We start from the raw sequence: 8,069 nt of genomic DNA on the forward strand, positions 1-8,069 counted from the left end.
ACCGAACCCTTCGAATAGATTTCAGACTCAGACAATGTTTTACCCACTCAATTACAAACTTTACATCCAAATATTCTTCTCTCAAACCCTGTCCGTCGATCAGTGTGTGTTAATCTGTCTGCTTCTCTCTCCACTCCAGGAATAGCTGCCAATTTCCACATACATACATTAGCCTTTTTGATTTGGTTTTTGATGTCCATGTCCCCTGTAGAATCCCAATAAAGCTTCCTCAATTCCGCATCCCATTTCCTGTGTATAACGGGCAACACATCTGGGGTCCAGGGAATATTTGGTGAAATGATCGCTTCAGCTTTCTGTTCTTTGCGTTCATAGATGCGTAAAATAATGTTTCATATCGTAATAAGGACCACATTAACCATATAACTGGCCCAATAATACTGGGCTCTCTGACACTGACACACACACACACACACACACACGATACTCATTTTAAACATGAACATATGAGCACGAGCAAGAAATTGTGCAACAGAAAGTTTGTGTACGTGCTGCGTGAGGGGATGAGGGTATGTGTGCAGGATTGAGAGAGATTATGTGCATGTACGAGAGAAAACGGGAGTGTGTCTGTGTGAGAGAGAGGAAGAGTGCACACCTGCAGAAGAGAAAGATTAGTGTGTGTATGCATGAGTGCACGTGAGTGCCTGAGAGAAAGAAAGTGCATAAGTGGCTGAGAGAGAGAATCTGTGCATGCAAGAGAGAGGGCGTGAGCATTCTAGAGGAAGACTGGGTGTATGTATGTGCAACAGAATGAGATTGTATATGTTTGGGAGAGACTGTGCAGTTGCGAGATGGAGTGTGTGCATGCATGGGATATTGGCTGTTGATATAACTGAATGTGTGCACCTGACAGAAAGGGAGTCCGTGTGAGTGTGCAACAGAAAGAGAGTGTATATATATGTGAGAGGAGCGTGTGTGCACGTGAGGGTGACAATGTGTACGAACACAAGAGGGAGAGTCGAGGGTGTTGTGCTGGAAAAGCACAGGAGGTCAGGCAGCATCCAAAGAGCAGGCGATTCGACCTTTGAGCTTAATCACTTCATCAGGAAGAGTTTATACCAGAAATAGCAATTCACCTGATTCTCGGATGCTGCCTGACATGCTGTGCTTTTACAACAACACACAATCGACTCTGACCTCCAGTATCTGTGGTCCTCACTTTCTACTAGAGACAGTGATTGGGAACGCGGAAGAGAGTGTGCACATACGTGAGGGAGAGTGTTCAAATGCAAGACAGAAAGTGCTCACGACTGTGAGAGGGGGTGTATGTGCGAATGTGAGAGTATGTGCAAATGTGAGAGTGCATGTGTGTAATCACAAGGGAGAGTGTGTGTGAACTCGAGACAGAGTGTGTGTGCAAACGTGAGACAGAGCACGGCGTGAATGTCAGAGAGTGTATGTGAAGCCGAGAGAGAGAGAGATAGAGTGCACGAAAGAGGAAGAATGCGTGCTTGCATAAGAGAGTAGGTGCATAAACAAGAGAGTTGGCTTATTGTTTTTCTATTTTTGGGTTTTTTTCTCATTAACCCCCAAAATAACGCCTAACTGCAGTATTGCTTATTTTATTCCCCTGCACCCGTATTGTGTGTGTGCAGTTGAGAGACACCGTGAGAGACACAAGGTGCACAATCTTTTTGAAATTTCCACCACCAGGAAGAAAGGAAACACCCGAGTGGCCTGTGACAAGCAGTGACCTTCACATCAAAGGGCAATGCTGTGCGATCAAACAGTGAAGGGAAAGGCAGGTTCTAAATCAAAATAGAGTTGGATGGGGAAATGATGCACTCCACTCCCTGCGGCGCCCAACTCTCCCTGAACGACTCCAGGGTGTTGGTAGACACCGCGTGCTCCTTCTCCAAGGACACCTGAGCTAGAGATAGCTTTTTTTTATTTGTGTTTTTTTTTCTTTTTCTTCCCCCGCACTACCGCCAAACTGCGGTCATGATTATTATATTTTACCCCAGTACCCATAGTGTGTGTGTGTGCAGTTGTGAGACGCAGTGAGAGACAAAGTGCACAAATCTTTTTTTAATTTCCAATACCAGGGAGATAGGAAATCACCCGAGTGACCAGTGACAAGCAGTGCCCTTCTCATCAAAAGGCAATGCTGTGTGATCAAAACAGTGAAGGGGAGGGTAGCCTACTGCACCTGGTATTCCCAGGCGGTTTCCCATCCAAGTATTAACCAGGCCTGAGTCTGCTTAGCTTCTGAGATGAGGCGTTTTCAGACTAGTATGGCCGTAGGCAAAAATAGCTCATGCCTGCACGCCAACCATCACTGATTGGACCAGCTTAACAGCCACAATTAGGCCACTCAAATTTTGTATTGCCGACCTGGCTTACCACTTTTCCGTCGCTATAGGGGTGATCAAAAGTGGTTTTCGGTTAACTGAGAAACAGCTTGTTTTACGTCGTACTGAACAGATCTGTGAGTTAGAGCATGTCTCGCCTTGTAGACAGAAAATATCCAAATTACCATGCACAAAGGGTCATGTGGCAAACATGAAGGAGGCATGTTGATGCAAAAACCGCTGGAAAGAGTACTTTCCATCAATGGATCCCATCAAATGATTGTAAATGGGCAGCTACGAACTTAAATAATTGAGGAAGAGGAACTTGATTATACTGATTAAAGAATTCCAGTCCTCTTTGCTTGATGTCTGAGATCCATCATAAATAGATTTACTTTGATTAAAATTTCCAGATGCACAGAGTTTTAATTTTCAATTAGTTCTAGAGTGTGAATATAGATTGGGGCAGTACAGTGTCTCTGTGGTTAACACTGACTCCTTATGGTGCCAGGTGCCCAGGTGGGATTTCAGTCACTGGCGACTGTCTGCTTGTAGTTTGCACATTGTCCCTGTGTCTACATGAGTTTCCTCTGGGTGTTCCAGATTCCTCCCACTGTCCAAAAATGTGCAGGTCAGGTAAATCGGCAATGCTAAATTGCCCAATGTTTTCGGTGCATTAGTCAGGGGGAAATGGGTTTGAGTAAGTAACAATTCGAAGGATCAGTGTGGACTTGTTGGACGGAAGGGCCTGTTTGAACACTGTATGGAATCCATAATTAACTTTCAAAAATAACACAATAAACATTCAAGATATACTAGTAAAACTGGAAGTGAATGACCCTACTCTGCTAGAAGAGAAAATTTGTTTACAGGTGCAGACGTTACCAAAATTGGTATAAGTTTAAACACAGCATGAATTGTGGAAGCCCTAATTATAGAGACAAGTGTGACGTGGAAACATCGTAAGATCATTGAATGCTGAAGGCCTTCAATAAAGACTGTCCATCATTGACCACGCAGTCACATGTTAAAATCGATTCGGTGTGTACTTAAAAAAATTAATAATAAGATTGTTCTGAATTTGCTGAAGACAAATGAATGGATAAAAACTTATGCCTTTCCTTTTCTTTAGTGGAGAAGCGCCTGCATTCCCAGAAGCTTCCTCCTACCAGCGTCAAAATAATTAACTCTTTGGTGCTGGAAGTGGAATGCGGGGCACGGAGTCACTGCTTTAGTCATTCCGTCCGAACACCACTGTTCCTGTCGCTCCACAAAGTGTAACCTTGCCGACACAAGTTATTTTAGCACTAATTAATATGTTCATACTGAAATTTGAATAACGACTACCATTTGGATTTTCATTCATGCGTGGGATGCGAGCATCATAGGCTGACCAGCATTTAATTCGCGTCCCAATTGCCCCTTGAGAAAGTTTTGATGAGATGGTTTCTTCAACTGGTACAGTACACCTGATGTAGGGTGGCTCACATTGCCCTGGGGGTGCGCGGCTGGGTGTGTGTTTCAGGATTTTCATCCAACAACAGCAATTGAACATCAATACATTTCCAAGTCATGAGGGTGAGGGGCTCCTTGGGAAACTGCCATGGGTGATGTATCGATGTATCGGATGCCTTTGCTCATCTGGATGGAAGCATTTGTGTATGTGTAAAGTGCTACCTATGAATCTTCGGTGAAATTTTGCACTGAATCTTGGAGGGTGCAGGTCTGCCTGCATTGTATTCAAGTAAAAAATGAGGTCTGCAGATGCTGGAGATCACAGTTGAAAATGTGTTGCTGGTTAAAGCACAGCAGTTTGGGCAGCATCCAAGGTAAGGAAATTCGACGTTTCAGGCATAACCAGCAACACATTTTCAACTGTGATCTCCAGCATCTGCAGACGTCATTTTTTACCCGAAGATTTAAACCTAGTGCGAATCCTCTTGCAAGGATGCCTTCCTTGAAGAAGCTCTCTTCCTCCCTCTACAAGGATTTCAGTGAGTCTCTCTCTCACTGCACCCCCCAGGTCATCTCCTCTGCACAGAGTCATTCCTAATGAAGGGCTTATGCCCGAAACGTCGAATTTCCTATTCCTTGGATGCTGCCTAACCTGCTGTGCTTTAACCAGCAACACATTTTCAACTGCATTGTATTCAAGACGATTTAGCTGTCTGGCATATTCATCCTGCACTCCATTGCCCTGATTGGACGATATTTGCCCATTTGTATGGAGAAACTTTGCAAGTCAATTAAAGACATATCCTCTTTCACCCACATCTGGGCATGAAATTAGTATTATGCTCACTTCTTGAAAATGTTAATTAAATAAGCTGTCATAATTAATATCATTTTTGGCAAACTTTGCAAGATAAAAATGCAAGAAATTCCAAGAGTATTGAACAACCAAAATTATTTCACAGTTCAACTAACAACAAAATGCAATTGATATGGAATATCAAAAAGTGCAAATATCATCTTGCAAAAGTAAGAAATGCCTTTTGAGTGTTTAGTTCGATTGAGTCCACCTTCAGCCTTTGTCCACTTTTCATTTGTAACTGGACAGAACTGAACTTCATGAGTAATTATGTGTGTACATTAAGATTTTTTATGAATAAAATGCGTTTTCGAAATAAAGCAAATAAGTACAGTATATAAACATTGAAGCCACAATCATTGAATTTCCTGTCACTGAAATGACGTTGTCGTCTTCACTCTTGCTTCTATTTTCGTCGTAGCCTGTCATTCTGGCAATTTGAAAACAGCTCTCATAATTTTGTACTGTCATTGGCATTATTAAATTTACAAAGGACGTTTTTATTTTTGAAAAAGTAATCACGCTGGGCTGAATGTCCTTATTTGTAGCTATTTTGTGATTCTGTGAAATAAGTGACTGTATTCTTTGAACTGATTATTCACAGTTGCCGGGTGGCAGATTTACTTCAGCGAAAACGAAGATGGTCTGACTAATATCCACATGACATGACAATGTAAAGCCTAAATGTTCTCATTCATAGAATAATCTGGGAACATCGATAGTTGTATCGTAGAATCTGTGATGTTGGAATTGATACTGTGAGATTAGTTGCAATGTGTGTTTTTTTTCTATTTTAACGTTGATCGAAGTGGTGTCATGACAGAATGCCAAGTCGAAATGAAACGAACGGTAATTATGTCAAGTTCATTCTCTGCTTACTGTCATTTTAAAAAGAAATGTGGAGAACATAATGTGGACCTGAAAATGGAACCCTTACTTGAACAGTGACGGGAGACATTGTTGGTTCTGGAAGGACCTTTCGTGTGCAAGATGTCCAGAAATTCGACTGCATGATCCTTCCTGTCTTTGGTCTGCCTTGCAAATGAAAAGACACATTTCACCACGTTAAACTTTAAAATGATGCATGATAATTATACATGGCTGTCACTTCATCTGGTCACTTGCTTGTTCAAATGTCTAGTTTTGGCTTCGAACTATTGTTCCTCCTCTTAGATGATAATAAATCGCGTTTGCTAATCACAGACTTTCCAATATTGATTTGCTGCATTCAGTACAATGTCCTGTAGTGTTCAAATGGGCAACAACTAATGTAAAATTACTGAGACGTATATCCATATCGATCTGCAAAACCCATACCACAATGGTGTTAGGAGATTTAATCACGCTGTTCTTGATTTTTTTTTTGTCAATATCTACCAGGTAAAATCGCTCTGAGTGCAATACATTAAATGTCACGAAATAAAATATTATTAATATTTTGAAATTGCATTTTTTTTTATGTGTCTTTATGTTCAATTGGGCATCTTTGACTTTATTTTATACATTATAATACAGAAGGGGATTCATGCAACATTTTTTCAATGAGTTTAAAGTTATCAACTTCAAGTCAATCCCAAGAACAAGTCGCAAACAATTGACAGTGCACAAGCAAAGATCAATATAGATATATTGAATTAAATTTGGATCTCGTCAAAAGTGCAGCTATTCTCAACAGGAAGCAACAATTTGGTCACATTCAGTCAGACTCATTGTATTTCACGCGCCTTTCGAGTTTCTGTGTGAGCATGGGATAAACGTAATGATGAGGCGAGGTAACGTAATGATGGGACGAGGTCACCTAAACGTGACTGGGAGTTGCATGTGGTCGAAGGAAAAAAAGCAATAAGACTGAGTTCAGTAGGAATGCATCTGAAATATCGCCAAATAATTCCCAAGAAATGATTAAAGGAAATACGTTTGGAATTCTTAAGAAATATGTTTTCTTTGATCAATTCTGAAACATTCTCGCTCTCGTTCTGCAAAGATCAAACCCGAGTAGCTAATCGCCATCTTTCTACAGCTCCATATCATTTTTCTACAGTGTGCAACAACTGGCAGCTCCATATCATTTTCGAAAGGGTACACACTCTGGCAGCTCATTTCCATCTTTCTATAGAGACCGAACCCTGGCAGCTCATTGCCATGGTTCTTGAGGGTACAGAACATGGAACAAACCTGCTTCATTTTTCAAGTCCCTTCCTTTATCACTTCAACAGTGTGTTTTTCGTTGATGGTTGCGATATGTTCTTCCATTTATTTACAACACGCACTTATAATACCGTTTTGGAACAGTTATTTGTGACTTACCTTTAAGAAAAATGAAGTAAAATGTTTGAACGAGAGCACATAAACTATCACAAAGTATCAATTGAATGCCAATGAAGAGCTACACAGAATCAATCAGGAAGGCATTAACGTCTGCAATCGTGGAGTAAACAAAAAAAAGGTCTGTAACTTCAATTTGGTTTTCATTTTGTTGGCGTTGTGCAGTCTTATCTCTGCATAATGTGTCATTTCAGACAAATGGAATACAACGCAGCGTCATGAACGGTTTACTTTTGCTTTCATTGAGAAACATGACGTGAACAGCACGTACCTGATCTGCAATGCAAAAGCGAATTAATATTTCATATTTCCTGAAGGATAACAGCTTTATGCTGACCATTGGCCAAACACTGCTATAAGCATAATATAACGAATGACATTTGGCATGATATAAATGTATAGTGCTGGGGTTTTATCATCACAAAATAAAAGATGAAGGGATTAATCACAGTACAATGCGAAACACATGAACGCAGAAATGGCTTTTCAAATGTACGATATTTTAAAAAATGTAATACATGATCCTTGATGTGGTTGGCCTGCTTGGTAAGTGAGAATAATAATCGAAGATCTGTACACTGTGCTTGATAATATTACGTTTTGATCACAACTGTACACGCTGGACGTCAGGCAGTCAATTGTTGAATCAAATGAGATTTTTTTTTCTGGAATTTCATTCTATCACTTCGGATGTTAATTATTCTCTGCTTGAACCCCAAATGCTTTCTGCATTTATTTGCTGCCTTTTGCGCAATGCTGTACAATGTTAGAAAGGACAGCACGAATATTCTGAGGAAGATATCCCGAAACATCTGTTCCTATCGATTTATGTTCACTGGCACAAACAGTTATCTGCCATGCGGTGTCGTTTTGTGGATCTCCATATATTTACATTTATTATTTTTTCTCTCTCTGGAAGTAATGAAGTGCAGGTCTGTACATGTTGCACTGCACTAGATAGTTTTACGTTTTGACCACAACTGTAAACGTTATTCACCAGACAGTCAATTCTTGGATAAAATGAGATGATTTGTCACTATAATTTCATTCTATGTCTTCAGATTTTTTTTTATTCTTTGCTTGAATCCCAAATGATTTCTGGCAAATATTTACTGGCTTTTGTG

The 8,069-nt window shown here is 40.5% G+C and overlaps 1 pseudogene; it reads right to left on the reverse strand.

The window, feature by feature from the left end:
- Window positions 1–2,155: 2,155 nt before the first annotated feature.
- LOC132834564 (5S ribosomal RNA) lies at window positions 2,156–2,264 on the reverse strand (annotated as a pseudogene).
- Between the last annotated feature and the right edge of the window lie 5,805 nt (window positions 2,265–8,069).

The sequence above is a fragment of the Hemiscyllium ocellatum genome, chromosome 40, assembly GCF_020745735.1.
Source record: "Hemiscyllium ocellatum isolate sHemOce1 chromosome 40, sHemOce1.pat.X.cur, whole genome shotgun sequence".
Taxonomy (NCBI): Eukaryota; Metazoa; Chordata; class Chondrichthyes; order Orectolobiformes; family Hemiscylliidae; genus Hemiscyllium; species Hemiscyllium ocellatum.